At 46.4% G+C, this 24074-nt stretch overlaps 1 protein-coding gene across 2 annotated transcripts in view; it reads right to left on the bottom strand.

Moving 5' to 3' along the window:
* SCAF8 (SR-related CTD associated factor 8) overlaps nucleotides 1-24074 on the bottom strand; it is a 1826711-nt gene that overhangs the window by 340828 nt on the left and 1461809 nt on the right. The window lies entirely within an intron of this gene.

The following is a 24074-nucleotide window of genomic DNA, read 5'->3' as shown; positions in this document are numbered from 1 at the left end:
AACAACCCATTGACATTGCCTTGTGAAGAAGGTGCATACATGTGATATGATACTGTGGACAGAGTTGCTTGATCATTAGGGCTAAGGCATACTCCAGTCGTGTTTGCATGAGTTTAATTTATGAAGGCTTCATTATAAATTATGCACGTCCTGGTTTTAAAATGAAGGTCGCCGGCTCAGCACTAAAAGGAAGGTTTTCAGACGTAGCGGCTCAGGAGTAGTGGGCGGCCCTTACCCGAAAATAGTTTATTTCTTTAGCCCGAGGATTATGCTATTCCTGTCTTGCGTTTAATGACCAACAACCAGTGATGATACTATAACATTATCCCAACGATAGATGTCCAGATAAGCAAAATCAAAACAAGCCCTTTGCAATGCAATCGGTCTAGCATGTTTGAAATTTGGAGTTATTGGTATTGGCCAGTAACATGGCAGCCGGCCTGAGGAGCGGGAGAGGGAGGGAGGGAGATGGGCTGCCAAGGAGCGGGAGGGAGGGAGCGTGTCAAAGGGAAACTCCAGTAACATGGCGGCCGGCCTGAGGAGCGGGAGAGGGAGGGAGGGAGCGGGTCAAAGGGAAAGTGCTGCTCCTGCGGGGGTGATCGCCGCACAGAAAAATGAGGGAACAGAGGGCAGAAAAACGAGGGAACAGCGGGGAGAAAAACAAGGGAACAGAGGGCAGAAAAACGAGGGAACAGAGGGCAGAAAAACGAGGGAACAGTGGGGAGAAAAACAATCACAACGAGGGAACAGAGGCAAGAAAAAACCGATCAGAAGCAGGGAACAGAGGCAAGAAAAAACGCTGACAAGCAGGGAACAGAGGCATGAAAATCGAGCACAAGCACTTACCCTCGGTAGCTCCGGCAGGAAAGTGGACCACGCCACAACACCAACCATCTTTCTCCGAGGTCAAGAAGAAATGCCTCGGAGAAAGCCCCGTCATTTTCGGATTCGGGGGCGTGTTTTTTTCTTTCTCTCCTAAATTCCAGCCAATGAGAAGAGGAGAGAAAGAACCTAAAAAAACACGCCCCTCAATCCCAAAAACACGGGGCTTAAATGGACAGACGCACCTCTCCTCCAATGGCTGGCCTCCGTTTAGGAAGCCAGCCAATGGAGAAGAGGGGCGGGTTCAAGCCCCCACTGAAAAACATAAGATCTCGCCGGCGAGACTGTGCAAGCGCAGACTACGCAGCCCGAAACCTATAAACTGCTATGTTAAACACAGCGGATTACAGAGGGCCACAGCTGCTTACGAGCAGGGCTGGGACCAAAGCCCCCAGGCTCCACGTGCACCCTCCCATCGTCTTTCCCGTGCCCAGAGGTGCAGAAAACAGACCACAAGGCCCCGCTGTGCGGGTCACTGGGGATTACAGCGGGTCCGAGCAGCTGATGAGCCGGGATGGGACCACAGCCCCTAGGCTCCACTGCGCACCCTCTCATCGCCTTTCTTGTACCTGGAGGTGCAGAAAACAGACTGCAAGGCCCCGCTGCACGGGCCGCGCCAAGGGAGTGCCTGTCAGCTCTCCTCAGAGCCCGGAAGAGGCTGGGCTGGGCCACCCCTTTGACATTTTACCTTTGAGAATTGCCCTTCTTTACTTAACTTTGGTGGGACCCCTGCTCTAGGGCTTAATTGTCGTTTCGATGGATTTGGACCAAGTTTTGCTCACATCCCGGTGAATTCTAAGGGTGCAATTTGTGTCCAGCACAGCACCTGCAGTTGCTCTTGTCCCTGCCTTTTGGGAGACCTGCAGTTCTACGAGGTACTGGCATCCCTTATTCTGCCCAGCTTTGCTTTAAAAGTCCCTCAGACTAATTATTCTATTAATGGAAAATGTGCCCCTTTTCACTCCTGCGCCCACACACAATTTCTTCATTTGTGCGGCATAAAGACTGCTGGCTGCTCTCTGACTTTTTTCTTTGGTGCTACCTAGTTTATTGTTTCCAATTATTATCATATTTGTTAAATATTGGATAATGGTTACCTCTTAGCAAAAGCTGCTTCTTTTCTGTGTTTAACACACGTGTCATTGGAGGTCTCTACCCGCTTGCATTCAACTGCTCCCCAAAGTGAGGTAGTCAAGGCTGTTTAGTAAGAATAGAACTTAGGGTTAGATTTGTATCATGGTCTATTATTTGCGGCTTGCCAGGTGATTATGAAATTCATATTCCGCTACAGCTAGCGCAGGACTGGTTTATACCAAGTGATGGGGGAAAGGAAAGCAGTGGAGGGTACAGAGATGGGGCTTCAGGGAGGAGCACAAAAGTTAAGAAATTGGATAAACATGCTGGCAGTAACTGTATTGCAGATCGTATTGATTGCCTACTAGAAGAATGTGTTGGTGTTTAGTGATTTGGATACTGTTCCACCTACTCCCCTAACTACTTCCCCATGCTCTGTGGCACTTACGGGGGGCTAGTAAACCCCCTCCCCGGCAATACTAGTCCTAGAGGGTTGCCGGTTGTTCCAGATATGTTTAAAAGATCCAACAACAAGAGCGCCCCCCCCCACCCCTTAGCGTACAGGGAGCTGTTACCCACACCGTGAGTGTCCATCCGCCCCCTTCTGAAACCCGCTCTTCTAGCCAACCAGCCCCAGCTCTCTCTTGCAGCAATAAGTTTACTCCACTATTAGATCTAACAGATGATCTGACGGAAGACACTACTGCCCAGCCAGTAGTCGGATAACGGGTGTCGGATAACTTAGTACCTAACTCCTACCTCTGGGTGTGAGTGCGCACCAGCAGATTAGTGACCCAAGGGCAACATTGGGGGCTATGAAGTATATGATTAAATACCTCACAGGGCTAGTGAGACAATTGCTGGATAATGGCCAACAATGTTTTCCCTCTGCCGGACTAGTTTCGAGACTATCTAGCCAACCCTGCAAAGCTCCTCCAATTTTACACCTTCCTGCACACAAAGTAAGATTCCCCCTATACATAGGTGTCCTCAACATCAGCCTACTGCTAACCCTAACACCGATGCACTGGCTGGAAGTATGGCTCCCAACATCAATCCTCCCTTAAACATCTTGGTAGGGAGCGGCCATCATAACCATCTAGGGGCTAGAAGTAATCATACCCATTAGGGGTGAGTCCCCTTAAGCCAAGGCAGGAGGCAGATACCGTTTTTTATTCCACCTTTATTGCCGCCAGCACAGAAAATCTACATGGTTAATGTCCCTAAGCTTGGGGGGAGAGGGAGACAGGAGGGAGACGATCCATTGGATTCGCCACGTCAGGGGATGTAGCTCTGTGATTTGTTATGATATCAAAAGGGCTAGAAGGTGTTCAATCCCTGATCAGCCTATAGATTGCATTAACTAACCCTTAAAGGGGAAGAACTAGTCGAAAACCATCTAGCCTTAGTTTCAAACATGTCCCCCAGATCCATCTCTGATCCAAATCAAACGCTCCCTTCCCATAGCCCAGCCAAGAATAAACTCTTGTTTCACAACTGAAAGGCTCTCTTGTAGTTTGAACTTGGGGGCATTGATTGACTCTCAGGAGTTGAATATCAACAGGTGTTAAGGACTTACCCTCTAGACCTATTAGGAGTTCAGGGTTAGGGGTTACCCAGACATCAAGTCATGACTGGGCTATAGGCAGGGAACATTACAGAAATAGGCATGGAGGCTATTATATTAGAGGGGCAGGCCCTAGTACGAGCACTAGCTCCAACCCAACGTCACTGGTTCATACTAGCTGCCCTCCAGCCCTTTTGAATAATGTACAGCTTCTTTCCCCAGAACCTAATTGCCAGTTGAACATAGTGTCCTGGAACGTTGCAGGGCTGAGCAACAAAATCCATCTTCCTCACTGGAACATTTTTATTGATAGGTTCGATATATGAATCTTCCAGGAGACCTGGAGCCTTGCTCCTTTATATAAACCAGGGTACGCTTGTGATTGCTCCCCAGCATGCACCGGTGGGAAAAGAAGCCTGGCAGGGGGTTTGAAAATATGGATTAAGATCATATTGGGAGGCCGAATCAGCCCCCTCGCCACTGGTAGCCCAGATATTCTTGGGATCTGCATTGAGGACCCCTCGAGGAAACACATCGACCTATTTAATATATATTTGAGGGGGACCAGAGAGGGCAGACCCTCTACAACACTGACACAATTAGAGGAACTCCTGGATAAAAGTTAATCGCAAGCCAGAACAATAGTAGCGGGTAATTTTACCCTCACATTTGAACCTTTAGACCAAGATTTAATGGGGATATGTGAGTATGATCAAAAGTGGGCTGTTCCTCCTCTTGATCATTCACCAATAAAGAAATGGACGCAGCTAGCACTGTAGGTTAACACCCTTAATCTCGAATACGGGTTTAGGGCTGCGAACAGGAAAACTAAATCAGACAGCCAAGGCGCTAATACTTTTAATAGGATAAGTGGTCCATCACGGATCGACTACAATCTTCTAGATCTGAGACTCTGGAGAAGTGTAGTCGATATGGCTGAGGGGGGCACAACCGACAGTGACCACAATCCACTTTGTTTAAGTATGAAGCCTCTCTGGGGCGATCTCTCTATCTGCACCCTACCCATGAGCATTTCGAAGGAAATCTTTCCATCTAACGACTACTGCAGGTTGAACTGGCGGAAGGTAGTCTTATGCAGAGAAAAAAATAAGGACATAGGGAAAGAACTGGTATTGGGAACGCTTGAATTACTGCAATAATGGTACTTGCACACCAATGGCGTAAACTGAACTTCAACAGTTCGAAATATATTCTGCTTGCGACCAGGGTATCGCTGTCTGATCAATCAGCGTAGTAGTTCAACAGAAAAAAGCGTTATACAGTCGGGTAATGTACCTTGATAGCACAATAAGGAGGTTCCTCCAAATGTATTCAGTGAATAGACAACAGGTAATCATTGGAGTAATGTTTATTCAACAATTGTTTGAAATCAAATTTAATTCCTTCCAAGGGATTTATTGTTCAAACCCGATGGTAGATCTAGCCCAATGCATTTCAGGCAAACCCTTCGTCAGGGGACATGAAGTCTAAAAAACAATGAAAAGGAAACTGCCGATGTAAAATAAGCTCATGTTTACATCAGGCACATTGGTGGAAATAATGTGGGGCACCTAAAAAGTGATGTAAACTGTAAGTTGGCCTGCAACTAGTGAGCCCGGTGAAGATAAGCTATAGGTAACGTCGTGTCAGTGGCAGATTAATCAAAGGTGATTAGTCCGGCGTGATTAAAAGGAATGCGACTGAAGAGAAACGAAGAATCAACAAATACAACCTTCAATAAGCAAGTGAAAACGGGAATAATACAACCTTCAATAAGCAAGTGAAAACGGGAATAATGCCGTCTGCAGTTAACAGGTTAGATGGTGAGAGACGCATGGCGCGTGAATAGAGTTGCTCTAAATTATGGTGGCAGCGAGACATGTAAAAATATCAACGTGAAGGCAATTTAATCACAACTCTAACACTCCGACAACTATCACAATGAGTAAAAACATGCAAAAGATTGTACAATGCAGAGGATAACAGGTGTTCTTACCGCGGTTCCGACATTGAAAGAGTATCCCGTGAATGCATGTGCGAAGTGAATAAACGGAGTGATAGAAATAGATGAAGTCATGGAAATACAAAGCGTCAGTAGGGGAGTTCGCTAAGGCTGTCTCTTGGCCCCAGGGGCGGATTGGCAATGCGGGCATCCGGGCATCGGCCGAAGGACCGGTGTCTCAGTGCCCTCTGTGGGCCGTTTTTTTAGGTTTCGCCTCGCGCAGGCGAAATCCTTTTGTTTTGCAGTATGTGGGCTTGTCCCGCCTCTGTTTTCCATTGGCTAGCTCCATAAATGGAGGCTAGCCATTGGAAAACAGAGGCGTCGGTCATTCTGCCAGGCGACTCGTGGGCGTTCCTGAGATTTTTTCTCATCCAGCCCCTTTTAGGACGTCAGTGCGGCGGTGGGCGGGGTTTATTTTTTTGGTCGTCCATGTTTCTTTTGGTCATTCCACGGCCGACCGCCGCCGGAGGAAGTCCCCCTCCCGCTGTCCGTGTGGCCGTTCCTGCCCCCCTCCCGCTGTCCGTGTGCACGTTCCTGCCCCCACCCGCTGTTCTTGTGCCCGTTCCCGCCCCCCCCTTCCCGCTCTCCGTGTGCACGTTCCCGCCCCCCTCCCACTGTCACGGCACCTCGGCTTGTTTTATCATGGTTGTGCAAATTCTGCTGTTTAAAGCTCTTCGTGCTGCTGCTTTTTCAGGTTACACTACTGCCCACCCCGGCCAGGCAGCGAGAAAGCTTCGGTGTGTTTGAGCAGGTGATGGGGCAGAGACTCAGAATGTTTGTGCACCTAATTAACACATTTTTTTGTCTTTTCAACCTATGATCCTACTGCAGATTTTGCCAGGTGTTAACTTGTGCAGTCAAAATGGGCGATAAAGTCACGACTGCAGTGAGCACTGCTGCAACACTCTGAATACCTGATACAAAGAAAATTGACGTTGGCTCCTGGTATTCCGGCTCAATTCAAGAATGATTTCTTGCCGCCGGTCTTAACAACCTGAAGTTTAGGCAGCAACTGATGGCTTTGAGAGTGCAGTCGTTTTTTCACAGGATGTGACGTCACGGGGCAGGGCAGTGCTGTAATACTAAACGAGTGTCGCTATGACAATCTGTAAACAGTCTCTGGGCCGGAGGTGTGACCCGTGCTGCCTCGTTCATTCGCCTGGTGACCCGGAGGCGCAGGGACGGACAGTGACCCCCGGGAGCGGCCATTGGAGATCAGCGGGGGGTGCGGGCGCCTGCCGGCCGCGACATGAAGGTTGTAACCGGCCAGGTGTGTATGCTGCTCTGCGATCTGGGCTTTTTTAATGTCCTAAATGCTGATGGTGTGTTCATGCAATTGCTGCGGTTTTTGGCACAGTTTGAACTGGTTCCAGCCGATGTTTCATTCTTTTCGCTGAAGTCGGATTTGTGCCTTGTCTGAGTGCGGAATAAACTTAGTCGAGCTGAACCGGGGGCTTCTGTCCAAGATGTGACTTGTTCTCGATTTGGGCTGAATACAAATACTAGTGAGACTGTAACTATACTCAGTATCGTTGGAGGGCAAAGGTCAGCGTAATCAGTGTTAGCAGTTTTAGTAAATTTTTTTAAATTGATTTTTAACAAACCTTGAAATTAGCATACGCACGAACCTAAACATCTTTTCCGACACATCCCGTGATATTGTAGTGGGATTCCTTTCAGCGTTCTTTCCGGTCTTGAGAAGAAAATTCGGACGTAGAAATAGTTCATTTGTGACATCTGATCAAATCCAACAAAAGCGAATTCATCAGATCTCAGATGCGTGCGGTAGCACCTGCTTTTATAAATTAAACAGGAAATGAGGGGACTAGGTACGCGCCTCACCAACTTGAACCTCGGAAGGAGCTTGATCACGGAAAGCCGCTGTGTGACTGGTGGGCTGTAGCCTCAACGCGTGCACTGCAGCTGTGAGGGCGCCCCACGTTGCGGACTCACAGCTTCATTGTCTGCCGCCACCGTCCGATTGCCTCATCCTTTCGTCCGTAATCGCCCACATGGCCCTGGCTTTCTGGAAGCGGCTGTGGCAGCTTAATGTCCGTCATCGTTTTCCTACTGCCACTGCTCCTGCTCCCTTAGCCGTCACTCCCAGAGCAAGGTGAGACTTTTCATAAAAAATTGGTCAAAAGGCCGGGGGGATCTCTGAAAAGCTGCCTGAAAACGTGGCTTTTCGAGTAATGAGCCTCCTTGCCTTCTACCTCATCACGCGTTCTTTTTTTTTGCATGCACTGCACACTTAACGCCGGGACACCTCTCCTCGAGGTAACTGAACGCGCTTTATAAAAAAAAACTCTGTATTAATATAGCACTGCAGTAGTCTAACCTTAAAATAAACGTGCACAACTGAATTCCATGTAGTGAATTTATGTATCTCATGCAGTGTAGCAAGTTCTCAGTGCTAAGCGTTTCAGCTGTCAATGTCTGAAATGTCATTATTTTTAGTTTCCTTTAATTTTGCCATTTAATATGAGGTTACAGGAGGGAGCACTAGCTTCTTGGAGTTTCTAGTTGCTCAAATGGCTGTAATTTCTGATATTTTGAAGTTTCCCTCGTCCTCATTGCATGATTTTTGTTTGTGAGAAAGTGTCACTCATAGTCGCTGAAATGTCACTCATAAATTCGCTGAAATTATGAAAATGTCACACATGGCAAACTGAAACGTTGGCAGCTATGCGTCCCCCCTCCCACTGTCCGTGTCATTATTTTTAGCTTCCTGTAATTTTGCCATTTAATATGAGGTTACAGGAGGGAGCACTAGCTTCTTGGAGTTTCTTGTTGCTCAAATGGCTGTAATTTCTGATATTTTAAAGTTTCCCTCGTCTTCATTGCATGATTTTTGTTCGTGAGTAATTGCTGTCTGCTGAGCTCGTCCGTAGGGTACAATAGGTCTCACATTTGCGAGAGATTAAGCTAATGGCAATCTAAATGACAATGCCATTTATTTATCTGTTTTCAAAACCAACACATAAATACAAATTTTGTCATTTAAAATGCCAATAGCTCTAACTTTTCCAAAGGCGGAACCATTGCATTGTAAATGCTTGTTCTCTCCTGTCCCAGTCCACAGAGAGTGGACTGGGAAAGGGGAGAAAAAAACCTGCCCACAGAGGGCATGGAGACAGAAATGAAAGCAGCCTCGCTGTGGGGCCCTAGAGCAATCATCAGCTGTGGCCTCTCCTTCACCCCTGCCCTGCCAAGCAATCACGCTGAGGGTGGGGTGCGGAGGGCTGATTGTTTGCAAGAATCGGCCTCCCTGGGGGCCAGGTTTTGCTCAGACCTTTGAGCCATTTTCACCTCGTGCCCCCTGGGGCCCGCGCAGCCCAGAAACAGTGTTAGTCTTAACACCTCGCCCACAGCCCTTCACATTCAGGGCATAGTGGGCGAGGAAGAATGGGTCTCGCTGTGGGGGCCAGGTGATATTTGGAACTCGCACCATCTTCACCTCAGCCTCCCCCTGGCTACCGTGGATGACCCAGCAGCTGTGTTTTGTGCTCCCCTGCCAGCACATTGCCCTGAGGCCTGGAGGGATGGGGAGGACTGATTAATTTACTAATTGCAGGGGCCTTACCTCTGTTCATGTGCTCCTCAGCTGAAGGTCTGGGGAGGGCTAAGTAGGTTAGTAATAGCAGGGGCTTCGCTGCTATTCAGGTGCTCCTGCTGGAGGGATCGAATAATTTTGTGACAGAAAGGGGCCTTGCTGTTTTTTTTAGTTGCTCAGCATGTAGGCCATTGTCACCTTGGCCCCGTGTCCTGCACAAGAACAGTATCCTCCTACTTTCATTCCTTGTCTGTGCAAATGGTGTTTGATTTTTCTTATGTAACTAACAACCATTGACAAAGCCAATAGTCCTGGCTGCTTGTAGGTGTAATGTTACTTGTTTTACATATCTGGATGCAATGACAGAAGCACCGTAATACCAGTCAGGAGCAGGGGCTCCCGACTGGTATTACGAAAGGGCACGCCCCTTGAATGTGGGCCACGCCCCTTAAATGTGGGCCACTTTTTTCGTCAGTGCCCCGGCCAAATTGTGATCCCAATCCGACCCTGCAGTTGGCCCCCACCCTCTTCTCCCTGTATATGAATGCGATGGTGTGTTTTTTATCACAGGAGCCTGCTGATGCTCCATCGTTGGGAGGGGATAAGGTTGTAATCCTTTTATTTTGAGACAACACCCTGTTGGTCTCTAAAACCCCGGCGGGGCTCCAGTTACTTCTAAACAGGTTTAAACTTTTTTGCGACACTCCAGGTTTGGTAATAAACACCACAAAAAACAAATATATGACTTTTAATCCCCATAAGTCTTATAAAGGTAAACCTATTTTAGGAGGGGCTCCCCTAGAGCGAGTGAAAACTTTTGACTATCTAGGAGTCAGACTTTTCGACAAAATGACCTGGAAGTCCCCATTACCAAAATAATACTGACTCATAACCGTGTCACAGGGGCACTAGGGAAACAACTCCACTCCTCCCATAGCATACCTGTTGCTGTTGCTTTTCAGGTCTACAACGTAAAAGCTGTCAGCTCAGCTCTATAAGGGGCTGAGCTACAGGGTTTTAACAACATTTCCATACAAAGAAGTTAAGAGCACAAGTTCCTAAGGACACCATTATCCCCTCTTCTGCTAGATATGGGACAACGCCCCATAAGTGATATTGCCAAGCTCCGCCACTTGTTCTGGGCCAGGATTTTGCAGACCTCAGAGCTCCGGTCTTATGCCGAAGCCCTGACAGAGGTAGCCCGCTTGGATACAGGCAATAAGGTGGGATGGTTGAAAAATTTAAGGAAGCTTGCGTCTGATGTAGGGCTCAGAGAAGCGTGGGACCACCCTGCTTCTCCCCTGCTACAAAAAGATGCAGTAAAACGACTTTATTGGGAGTGGGTTACACAACAAGACTGCATCAGGCCTGACCAGGGGAAACTTCCGATAGAGTTCCAAACACATTAGATCGCTGGAATCTTATCTGGAATTAATACAGGTTCTGCAGGACAGGAAACTATACACAATTCAGGCTTGGAACCATACCTGTTAACGGGACACTAGCTACGTGGCATAGCAATGGCTCATTTCTAGCAACTGTCCAGGATGCATGGCAGCAGTGGAGTCCGTTGTCCACGTGCTATTTGCATGTCCAGCTTACACGTGCCACAAATTCAAATAGATAAGACCAATCTGCCAGCAGCTGGGTACACAGAACTACCGGGACGCATTGCGAATCCTTAAATCAAATGCTAGACCTCCTTTTGTTTGTGCAGTAGCACGGTTTTTAGGCCTTATGTGGGCTACGAGGAGAAAGGTTCAAGAGAGAAGTATTGTCGAATATAGTAGGCCAGTTCCAAGTATGCAACTGGCCACGAACAAGAATTGCTCCCAATAGTAATATTTCTTTTGCCGAATCGACGCACAAGCACTTTACTGTTTTTATCAGGTGAGCTGACTTGCTCATGTTGCCCTATACTGTAAGGGCCCACTGGGCGATCATTCGAGAATTAGTAGTGGGGCAGCTTAATCTGGCAATACTTTCCCTCCAACCTACTGTAGTATTTGGATTGTGGTTTTCTTATTTATCTTGTATACTTGATTAATATTAACTTTTATGAATGTTATAGCATTGTTGTCTTTTGTGATGAATTGTTATTCTTAATGAGCTGGATAGTTGGGCTTTTTTAAAGGTACAATTGTAGAGCCAATTTCAACCTCACTTTTGCTCCTTTCATTATCAATATTGGGAGCCCTCTGCAGCCAGACAGATTTTCAGCAAACATTCAAGAGTTCCCATGTTGTACGCAGTACTGTTTTCCTTCCCTCTAGGGGCAATTCTTTGTGTACCATATGGCATGTCTCATGAACTGTTGTTTGTATTTGGTTTACAATTGTATCTTTCTCATACAACTGCAAGAGTGACTGATGTTTAATGAACATCAAAAGTATCTAAGTTCTAACACAGGTTAACACCTATGTTTTTCAAGATAGAGCGTCCTCTGTATGTGTTTCTAAGTGCGAGAGGTTGTCTCTATCCTGTTTTTATACTTTTTAATTCTATTATATTCTTGCCTGTTCCCTGCTTTTATGACACAAGTTGTCAAAATAAAGCTTGATTGATTGATTGATGCTATGGTAAACATTGACTACTGGTGGTTTTCAGTCTGACATTGGGAGATAATTCATGCCTGTGAATCTATGAAAAATCCAATGCTGCAGAACTCTGAATGATTCTTTAAGAGTTAGTGATAAGCAGCCATTCTATATTGTACTTTAACAAGATGATAAGCCCTTGAATAGAAACATTAGAAAATGGAAAACTGTTAATTTTTTAAAACCCAAAGTGCAGTTAATTAAGTCAATCTAGAAGAATCCAGTTATTTTGAGGACATGTTTAGACAAACGCACATTTATTACTACAATGCAAAAGTGAATATTTCTGCTAACTTGTGTGTACATTTTATGCCTTCATACAGGAAAATAACGCTGCCACTGGTCACCAGGCCCAATCAATTTTATTTTATCTCAGAGCAACGATTAAATCCCTCGTAAATGTTTAACTGAATTTGTTAATAACTACTATGCATGACAAAACCGCATGGCATTACCAATACATGAACATCTGCTGAGTGTACCATGCTATATTCTACACTTCTTGAGAAAGAGGAGTGTCATCATGCTCCCTTGAGGCTCCCGAGGAGCTTCTCCTCCCCATACTCATCTATGGTAATAAATAGCATATTATACTCTGCAAATCTCAATCTCAATCGCTCTCGCTCTCTCTCTATATATATATATATATATATATATATATATATATATATATATATATATATATATATATATATATATTTATATACATACACACATACATACATCCATACATACATATACACACACACACACACATATATATATATATATATAACTTTGACATCGTTTGACAAATCTCCACTAAACGTTTCAAAAGAGTGCTACTTTTTGAGTAGTTTGCGCATGGAATGTTTTGGGGTGATTTTGCAAGAGGGGCAGATAAAAACAAGCATTTACAATGCAATGGTTTCGCCTTTGGAAAAGTTACAGCTATTGGCATTGTAAATGACAAAATTTGTATTTATGAGTTAGTTTAGAAAACAGATAAATAAATGTCATTTACATTGCCATTAGCTACATCTCTCGCAAATGTGAGACCTATTGCATTTGCACCCACACATAGCCACACACACAGAAAGGAACACACACAGACCCAGCCGCACACACAGAGCCAGCCGCACGCACACACACACACACCCACACACACACACACACAGAGCCAGCCACACACACACAGATCCATCCGCACACGCACACACACACACAGAGCCAGCCAAGGCTGCAAAGAAGATAAAAAGTAACTGGGTAATATAAAGGAGGTACAGGAATATGAGTAGTAGAGATTGAAATGGTGTGTGGCACATGAAGAGGTCTGGCAACAGGTTATGAGGTAAAAGGCTGACTGGGTTTTAAGGAATGAGTGGGATCTGCAGAGTGGGAATGAAAGTTGTCATGGGTGGAAGCAAGGAGCCCAGGCTGGGGTTCAGGATGAAGGGAAGAATAGCAAGCGACACAGAAGGCAAGGAGCAGCATTAGCACTCCATGTGACCTCACACTGGACAACCGGACAGAAACCGCAAGTATTTCCAGCCCACAGATTTACATATTCTGCGCACTAACGCACCCATCACTGGAGAGACTAAATTGCATGCATCCTAGCATCATAGCGCAGACAGCAATGGGGAGGGGCAAATGGAGCAAAGAGGCGGGAGATATTACCTGTAGCAATGGAGGAGGGGGCACAACTGGGTGCCCTGGGCCATTACCTAGAGCAAAATGCGAGCGGGGTGCATCGCCTGCAGCAACGGGGGAAGTGGTGACGTAGCAGGGGCAGACGGAATTATAGTAAAAGGAGGCAATGTTTGGGGGCGTGGAGTCACTGAACCTGCTGCACTATCGGGTGCTATGCACCTGACCTGATGACGTATTCCGATACTTCAGATTGTGGTCGAGTGCTAAGTGCCTGTTTCTTGGCAGCAACACGTTGTGGGTGTTGGGCACTCAGCAGCTCTATGCTGCCCTCACCGTGCACTGCTGGCGTGGTATGGGCGGGGCCTTCTTCCTACGCACCCCTCTCCAGGAGGGTGACACTTTTCCAATGAGAGGGTTGATAGATGGCTGACGTCAGTCTATGAGGGGTGCTGATTAGCAGGCATCTACAGAAAATGTTGTGTGTTTTGTTGAGATGTTCCGTGGCTTATGCAACAAAATGAACAGTTACAAGAAAGGAAAGTAAGGGTGCATTGGGACAGACCCCCAAAGTAAGCACTGCGGGTGGCAAGGGGTGGGGGGGGCGAGGGGTATCACAGGTGGAGAGGAGAACACACAAGCAGGCGGAGGCATCTAGGGGGAAAGAGCAAATGCCCACCAACTAACCGTGACGTAAAGGGTGAAACCTTCATAAGTGGGGTTCCAGGTGGGCGTACACAACAGCCCTTTAGCAGAAAAGTTTGGGGTGGGTTCCAGTACCCTAAAAAGAGGAGAGTGTGAATACTTGCACGACTTAAGAGAGCACTATTCGGGGAGGCTCTCACAGAGGGGCGTCGAGCGGATACACTTGTGCCAATGAAACTGCATTGTACGGCAGGGGGTGTAGGCAATAGGGCCTGTGTGACCCCACTGCCATAATAACATTACAGGAATCCATCACCACCTCAAATTGGAGACATCCTGTTACACATAAAAACGCACGCGGTTTTTCTGCGGCACTGCCCCCCAAAGGGTCTCTCGGATCAGTGCGCCCGGAAGGTCCCTGCAGACCAGAGGTGATTGCAGTCAACAGAAGGGAGCAGGGGAGGAAAGTGCACCACACGGGAGCAAAAATCTGCCATACAGTGCAGAAAAGCAGAGAATGGGGCCTGTGAGCACTTACACCACCGATGGGAGTGGAACTGTCAAAAATCAAGGGCCGAGCAAAAAACTATTTCCAAGCTTCTGCCCCCCCACCCCACCCCACCCCACCCCCACACACATACACACAGACACACATTCACTCAAAGGAATGCGACACCGCCCCAAGGAAACATCACACCCTCCAGCTAGGTAGCACCCACACATGCTCACGTAAAGAGGTCCCTCGACAGCACGCCCTATGCACCCAAAAGTAAAGAAGAGCAGTTTTGCAGCATAGACGTCTTCTATATTCACCAGGTGCTCTATGGAGCGGGTACGACAGGTGGAGGGAGGTGTTGGTGGGGGAGATGCAGAAGAGTGGGGGGCCGTGTCCGGGAAGAGGTGCAATGCAGGGGATATGTGCAGCCGCGAGGGACCTCCGATGGTGCCACTCAGCAGGGAAAGACTCGGAAGCTGCTGCACCCATCCTCTAGAGAGGGGGGCTTGGGGGGACATGATATTACAGAAGGACGAAAAACCGGGTGTCGTCACAGTTCAATCTGTCTCTCTGCCGATGACGTCACAAATGAGGCTTGATTACTGCAGCAAGATATCTGCCTGCGGATTACACCACAGCGGGCAACGTCTCCACTATTTTGTTTTAGTTTAAAATGCTTATTTTATTTTAGGGATGTAGAACGCAAACGTCACGATATCACTGTCTAGCAGCCGTTCTGCGAATAATCGCTGTCTTCCAGTCTCTGCCGTGCTGCTTTGGGAGAGGCAGGCTGCATGCCGGGAGTGCCTCCCGAAGTGCCCGGGTGGAGAGAGGCTGTGCCGAAGGCGGTATACACGGCAGAGGCTCGGACCCATATGCCTGCGCCCAGGTACGGTGGCTGTCACCCGCGGGTGAGTCCCTGCCACCTTCATGCACTGTGCAGCCGCAGGGGTGTTACCGGGTACCACGCCGAGCTCTCGTCAGCTGCCCAGCAATCTCAGCCACACAGCTGGTGGTCGTCGGGTGAGTAGCTACAAGCCGCAAGTGTCAAACCTGCAGCAAGCGGCGTGCGGGTGTGCAAAGCGCCTTTAACAAAAACACCTGGAAGTGAACCGATGCGGTAACCAGCTCAAAGCGTCCGAATATCTCTTCGGAAATGTCATGCTGCTTGCATCATGCTCTTCGCGTAATATGCATAGAGCCTGCGTTCCTGGAAAGCCACTCGTGGGTGTCTTATTTTCTTCAATTAGCCGGACTCCAAACTCGTTACCGTGCTGGATGGCCCACTGGTCGGCCTAGAATGACCAAAACACCTAAAAGAAAAAAAAAGAAAAAAAACCCGCCCACCGCCGAGATGACGCGCACAGAGGGGAGGAGAGGGAAATTTAACAACAAGCACCTACGAGGACACAGGGGGCGGGAGAGGACACGGACGGCGGGAGGAGGGCGGGAAAGGACACGGACGGCGGGAGGGGGGCGGGAGAGGACACGAACGGCGGAAGAGGACACGGACGGCGGGAGAGGACACGGACGGCGGGAGGGGACACGGACGGCGGGAGGGAGGCGGGAAACGTGCACAGGACAGCGAGGGGGGGGCGGGGAGGCACACGGAGGGGGCGGGAATGGACAGCGCATCTGAAATCACTTTCAGTGAAAGGGGAGGGAACGGAAAAAACGTAACTCCGCCCAGGGAAAAAATCTCGGGAACGCCCCCGAATCTGGTCCGGCCTTGACGGACAGATCCGGCACCCAATGGCTAGCCTCCATTTATGGAGCTAGCCAATGAGAGCCGGGGGACGTTCCCGAAGTCCTTATTGTAAACAAAGGATTTCACCTGCGCCGAAAAGCTGCGCAGAGCGCAGCCTTCGGCAGGCGAAACCCAAAAAGGGGGGTCCCATAACACATTTTCCCCATTCATTTTTCCATAGGAACTTTAGAGACAGCTACAGCCCAAACAACTGAAAGTATTTGTCAGAAAGCTAGATCCTCCTCCAGAAAGTATGCTTTTTGTGATGTGGTGTAAATCCATTAAGTAGTTTCTGAGCAATTAGTGCTCAAAAACGTTATATATTTAATGCCGCAGAGGCTCCACAGACCCGAAATATATTCTCCTGAATTCTGATTGGCTGCAGGCACATCAACCAGGAATTGGTGGTAGTCATTTTAGGACTCGGGATTCAGGCCAGAGTCCCAAAACAAAAGCGCAAAAAAAAGACATGGGGCAGGGTAGAGATGCCCTGGCCCTCTAGGCCTTGTGTTGGGGACCTCACCTGGGGCCTAAAACGTTTTTTTTTTAAAATGTTGCTGCAAATTCGTAGAGCATCCATGAACAAGCAGCAAAATGCCCCCCCCCCCTCCACTGTGCACAGCTGAAGACAGTGCGCGGTGTGGGAGGGGAGGGTGTTGGCTTTACGTATGGTAACAAACAAGTTACATACCTTCAGTAATGCCTTATCTGGTAGAGACTATGTAGCCACAGATTCCTTACTTTAGAATTATCCCTAGGCATCAGACTAGATCCTTGAAATGTTTTCGTAGGCAGTACCCCTGTGTGCCAGTAGGTGGCGTCATTCGGTTCTACGTGTTGGTGTCGGCGTGCTATGCTTCGGAAAGGGGCTATTGAAAAGGTCCCCTTTTCCCAAAGGAGGAAAGGCTTTTACTCCCGCTTCTTTCTCATTCATAAAAAGTCGGGAGAGTGGAGGCCTATGCTAGACCCTGAGAAAATTGAACAAATTCCTAAAGAGAAATTTGACATTCGGAGCTGGTGCGTCGCGGGACCCGGCAGAATATGGGGACGTTTTGATGATATATAGACCATTTTTGGAGTGTTGCATATCATAGCACGCACATATTCCAGGTGAATATCAACGGCAATTATAGCAGAAATACGGTGCAAAAACTCTGGAACCTACTTTGTGTTTATTTCACGTTCCCCCATCCGTTTAATTGTTTGATGCACTGGATATCGTCGTTATTAAGTTCACACTTTTATCTATCGGCCTTGGAATATCAGTACTCTCAAAGGGAACTTGATTATTTGCCCTGAAGAAGCCCTAAATGGGCGAAACGCGTTGGCTGTCTCTTTGACCATCTTGTATCAAGAATATTTGCTGCCTCTGTTGACATCTTGTACCAAAAGGATATATTAAAAATAACTTTTTTTCATATCATTGAAGGACATTTGTTTCGTTTGGTGCATTGAAGCACTGCATAATTACCTCATTGCTGCCTCTCTATTTGCTTGGTGTTCAATTCCTAAAGAGCCAAACTTTTAGAATGGTCACTCTTTCGGACATCCTACGACGCCTCAACAAGGGCGATTTCATGACTTTATTGGATCTCGAGGATGCATACTTCCATGTCCCTATTCACCCCAAACACAGAAAATTCCTAAGTTCACAGTGGCTGGTACCCACTATCAATTCAGAGTTCTTCCATTTGGCCTCAAATCGGCACCAAGGACGTTCACAAAATTCCTCGCTCCAGTGGCAGCAGCCTTGCGCAACAAAGGTCATCAGGTATTCCCTTACCTCGACGACTGGCTGCTAAAGGCGCCATCTTCTCACCTAGTGGAGAATGCAATGAACGATTGCCTATCTGTTTTCCACAAGCTGGGTCTCTAAGTCAATTATCAGAAATCCTCAATTTTTCCAAACCAGATAACATTTCTGGGGGCCACTCGGGACACCATCCAGAACAAAGCTTTCCTTTCCGAAGAAAGACAACAGAGATTACGGGCACTAGCACTCAAACTGTGCAGAAAAAAGTGCGTTTCTGTGAGAGTGTGTTCAAATCTCTACTGGGAATGATCTCTTCCGCAATAGATCTTGTGCCGCTAACTCCTTTACACATGAGGCCTCTTCAAGAGGAACTGCAACGTCAATGCATTCAGACCTCAGGCTCCTTTGACGGCGTATTCTTCGTCACTTCTCGGATGAAGGAGGCCCTAAGATGGCGGACCCAGACTTCACATCTGTCCCAAGGCCAGTCTTTTCTTCCAGTCATCCCAGACTACGTAGTAACAACAGATGCTTCTATGGAAGGCTGGGGAGGACACTTGTAAGACCTACAAGTACAAGGGAAGTGGTCCTTGGCTCAACCGCAGATGCACATAAACAGACTGGAACTGAAAGCCATTTTCCTATCTCTTCGGGCTTTCCTTCCTCGAATACAAGATATTTGCAATCTGGGGGAAGCCGGCGCTGGATCTATTTGCAACCCAGCTCAACTCCAAATGCTGATTCTATGCAAGCATATTCCCTCTCCCAAACTCTCGGGGGAATGCCCTTTTGATGCGATAGTCAGGGATCTATGCATACGCTTTTCCCCCATTCCTCTAATACCCAGGATCCTCATGAAGATGAAAGGGGAGCGTTGCCGCATCCTGCTGATAGCCCCCAGGTGGCCCAGATTAGAACTCCTCCTTCTCCCAGAATCGCAGCCCATCCGTCTGGTTCCGACGCCAACGCTTTTGACACAGAGCAAGGGCCAAGTGCGTCACCCGGAGCCAGCTTCTCTGCAGCTGCATGCGTGGCTCCTGAATTCTCGGAATTTAGAGACTTGAGCATTGATCAAGACTGCAAAGACATTATAGGCAAATCTAGAGCTGAAAGCACCAATAAGAATTACAAGGTTAAGTGGAAACGCTTCTGTGTATGGTGCAAGCGTACGGAGATAGCTCCATTTCTCTCTGCTCCGGAAGACATCCTGCCTTACTTGCTTTCCTTAGCAAGATCCGGCGTTTAACACTCGTCAGTTCGAGTTCATTTGGCTGCTATTTCACGATACAGATGGTTGTCACATACTCCACCTTTACGGTCATCAAAAGCAATTCATGAAGGGACTATTTAGAGCTTTCCCGCCCATCAAAGCTCCACCTCCGGAATGGCAACTTAATGTGGTGTTGTCTCAGTTGCTATAACAGCCATTTGAGCCCATTCACAAGGCAGAATTGTAGTACTTGACCTGGAAAGTCACCCTTCTTCTAGCACTTACTTCGACAAGAAGGGTTAGTGAAATACAGGCCTTCACTATCTCCCGTCCATTTTTGCGCTTGACTGATCACATGGTAATTCTAAGAACAAACCCCAAGTTCATTCTTAAGTCCCCACTCAATTCCATTTGAATGAACCAGTCATTCTGAGGACGTTCTTCCCTAACCCCTCCACGCCTGCTGAAAGAGCACTACACACTTAAGACCTCAAGAGATGTCTTAAATTCTATTTGCAACAAACTAAAGACATAAGGAAATTGAATCAGCTATTTATAGCTTATGGTCAAACCTGTCAAGGCACTGCAGTCTCTAAAGCTACCATAGCCAGGTGGATAGCGAGCGCAATTCAATTTTGTTATGACAAGGCTGGCAAGCCATTATCAAGGACTATGAAAGCACACTCCACTAGAGCAGTTTCAGCAGCAACTGCTCTATTTGCCGGAGTGCCACTTGAAAAAATCTGCAGAGCTGCTACGTGGCAAAGCATTACTGCCTGGAGTCATCACAGCGTGCTGACGCATCAGTGGGACAGGCAGTGTTAAGAAACCTATTCTCTTAAGGTAAGCCTCTTTCTAGAGAGAGTGGATTGCTTTATGTATTGGTTGCCATCTATGTCTTTTAAATGTATAACATGTTTCATGCTCGAATCGTTGATTTTATGACTATTATTGCATGTAACATTATTGTTGCACTACCCACAAAGGTGCTTTTCTATGATAAACATACATATGGCTACATTCTACGCATATTCATGCATATGTTTCCATGTGTGTGTGTTTGTGTGTGTGTGTGTGTGTGTGTGTGTGTGTGTGTGTGTATATATATATATATATATATATATATATATTACCTACTGGCGGTCGCCAGTAGGTACTTATAGTTAGGACCTAGTTTCCATAGGAAATCCGCAACATTCTATTGGGAATAACTTTGGCGCCGGTGGACTAATTTTCGCGAAGTTCTCAAATTAGATGGCCCGCTCCGCTCCTTCCCTGAAAGTTTGGGGGGGATTCGTCAAGCGGGGGCCGAGATAAAAGGGGGGTCCCAAAACGTGTTTTCTCCATGTTAATTTCCATAGGGCGGTTGGACTCACTTTTAGCCCGAACGGCTGAATGGATTCCCACCAAACTTGGCAAAATTGTAGGGACTGGTAGCCCGATGTGCCTTTGCTATGTCTCAAGATATGTGCTCCAGAGGATTTTGAGTAATTTAGGTTCAAAAAAATATATATCTATAAGCGCGCCCCGGTACGCGCACCGGGGCGCGCACCCTGCGAGTACGCGATCGGAAAGCTGATTGGCTCTCGGGTGTCTGTCAACATTCCAAACAGTCCGGTGCGGCCGCCATCTTGTGTCTCGGTAGGATCGAGACACAAGAGGTGGCAAAAACATAAGGGGGCAGGGTAGACCCCCCCTCACCCCTTAGGTTTGATGTGGGGGCTATAAAAGGGCCCCGCGAGGAAAAAACCACAAACTTTTTTCGATTTTCGCGGGGGGAGCGCCCGGTACGCGCACCGGGGAGCGTACCATGGGTCTGCATGATTAAATAAATATATTTGAACCTTTCATAATCATGTCACCTGTGTTACCTCAGATTAGGAAGCAGATTGAGCTTCTTTCTTGTTTGTTTGTGTCATGTTTTTTGATAATGCTTGGTATCAACATTTGCAAGATAGAGGAATTGTATTTTGTGAAATAGTAAGGTTTCAGTAGTGAAATTGAATCCTTGTACATAGGACCTGCGGTCTGCTTCTAAAATGTTATTTAAAAAATGATTTTGGGGCAAATGAATGGCTTTTACATTTTTGAGAAGGAATAAATAGTGTCTGCATGATTAAATAAATATATTTCAACGTTTCACAATCATGTCACCTGTGTTACCTCAGATTAGGAATCAGATTGAGCTTCTTTCTTGTTGGTTTGTGTCATGTTTTTTGATAAAGCTTAGTATCAACATTTGCAAGATTGAGGAATTGTATTTTGTAAAATAGTAATGTTTCACTAGTGAAATTGAATGCTTGTACATAGGATCTGCGCACGGTTTATTAAATGTTATTTAAAAAACGATTTTGGGGCAAATGAATGGCTTTTACATTTTTGAGAAGGAATAAATAGTGTCTGCAAGATTAAATAAATATATTTGAACCTTTGACAATCATGTCACCTGTGTTTCCTCAGATTAGGAAGTAGATTGTGCAGATGAGGTGAGGTATGTCCAGGGGTGCAAAGGAGGTGAGGCCTGTGTCCATGAGTGCAGTGGAGAGGACTCACCTCTTCTGACCCTTGGACAAGACTCACCTCCTCTGTGCCCCCTGGACAGGCCTCAATGTATTGGGTATAATTGATGGTAACAGGGTGCAGATGAGGTGAGGTCAGACACACTCACCTTCTTTCAGTCCCCCTACTTGACTTCCCTTCTCCTCTCGTCCCTTTCTGTGCTTTCTCACTCATTTTCTTCTCGTTTATAAATGCACTCCACTTCACTTACTCTTTTTCATTTTTTTAAGAACACAGCTCTTTGATGAGAATTGGAGGTAGTTCTGAAAAGAACTTTTTTTTTTCTTCTTTTTTTCTTTTTTTAGAACAAAAACAAAAACAGGGAATGGAAAACTGCTCAACAGGAGCAAAAAAATAAAACAAAATTAGGGCTGGAAACGGCAGCGATGGTTATCCAATGCTCGAACCATGAGCAGAACACTTTGTTCCCCATAGCAAAGTAACTTATCGCAATATCTGCATTTAATAACGCCTTTATTAAAAGCAGGCTGGATGTTGGGAATCTGCTCTTGTGATTGCTCCCTCCCTGATGCAGTTTGTCCTCCGGTTGCAGTAGAGGCCCCATCACTGCGAGCCTCTTGTGCCAGAGCCCTGACACTTTCCCGGGCAAAATTCTGGGGGTGCCTCCTCTCGACATGTTGAATCATTGTGGAGTTTCCAAATGATTATTTCTTTATGGGGTCACCGAGTGACAGGACAGTGTGACAAATCCTGCACTCCACCTTTGGAGCATTTACTTTTTTCTGATCAGTTGGAATGGAAAAAAACTTCCATATGAAGTGTTCTTTTATCTTCGGCTGAGGAACTTCTTCATCAAGAAATCCCTCTGTGTCATCTTCACTGCTGGATGCTCTGGCAGCCATGGTAATCCAAGATAGTAATCCAACAAAGATCCGAGAGCAAAAAGAGAGGTCTTGCAGTCACAAAAGTGAAAGAAGAAGTGAAGGAAATGGGTGGTGATTTCATTCTTTGTAAAAAAAAACTGTTAGGAACCAATGAAAAGAGTTATTTTAAGGTCACATGACTTGACGCGCTTACGCTACGTGCACCGGAGAGCTTCCGGGGGCGCGAACGTAGGCGCTTCCGGGGGCGCTCAAGCGGCGCGAACGTAGGCGCTTCCGGGTGCGCTTACGCTGTGCGTCATAAGACGCATCTCGCGGCTACGCGATACGTCACGATGATGTTTTCGTTCGCGGCAATAGCGCTAACGGGACGCTTACCGGTACGCGCCGCAAGATTGCGCTTACCGGTGAGCGCTCCGGTACGCGCACCGGGAGCGCTCCAGGGCAAAAAAAAATATATATATATATAAAAAAATAGTATTACATAAATATACAATATAGGATTCATTATAAAATAGAAATTAGCTATTAAAAAACCTATGAAATTCACTGAAAAAACCATAGGTTTCACACCAGTTATAGTTAGGAATTAGCATTTAAAAAACCTATTAAATTCACTGAAAAAACCATAGGTTTCACACCAGTTATAGTTAGCTGGAAATTTTACTCGCATAAAACCATTGAAATTCCCACGTTATAGTTAGTTGGACTCACTATAACCTGCGCGTGCAATGCACTGCTGATGACGTCACATATTACATCACTCATGACATGGTCAGTGACATCACTCATGACATCACTGATGACACCATCCTTGTAACAGAGTGACAGACCTCCTTTCACTGTAATGTAACCCTTGAAACACATATTCAAAAATAGAAACTAAAATTTTCAAAAAAAAGGAGATACCCATACCAGTTACAACAACCAATTCAATAATTCCACCATCTATATACACATCCACTCATTCACCAACAGTTCTATATAGTCACTCATACATATACTTACTCATCATATGTAGTGATACACCTATACATCCTCTTACACACCGACAGTCATCCAAAAGATACTCTCACACATACTCACACATGCAAATAAACTATTGAACATCCATTTATTTGCATATACAGCTATACACACACTACCACTTTACTTCTAAGGAAACTTACACATACTTACTCTCTTAAACAATCACTTATAGAAACACATACTAATTTAAACAGGAACTCTTACAATTCCTCACTCACATATACTCACTTATAAACATCAATATTCACATATACTAGATTAAAACATATGTAGTTACTGATAAAGACACTAGTGAGACAGTCATTCACTCACTAACACACACATATACACACTCATCCACCCATACAGCCCTGCACATATGCTGTCTTCAAAACACATACAAAGAGAGAGTCAGTCATTCATGCATCTATGTGTTAAGTAATACCCCCACCAAACCATACAAACACTCATACTGATACTAAGAAAACATCTAATAACCCATATACATAC

The sequence above is a fragment of the Lissotriton helveticus genome, chromosome 6 (genome assembly GCF_964261635.1).
Source record: "Lissotriton helveticus chromosome 6, aLisHel1.1, whole genome shotgun sequence".
NCBI classification, from domain to species: Eukaryota; Metazoa; Chordata; class Amphibia; order Caudata; family Salamandridae; genus Lissotriton; species Lissotriton helveticus.
The sequence above is the reverse complement of the archived record's forward strand: the minus strand, read 5'-3'. Positions and strand labels throughout refer to the sequence as shown.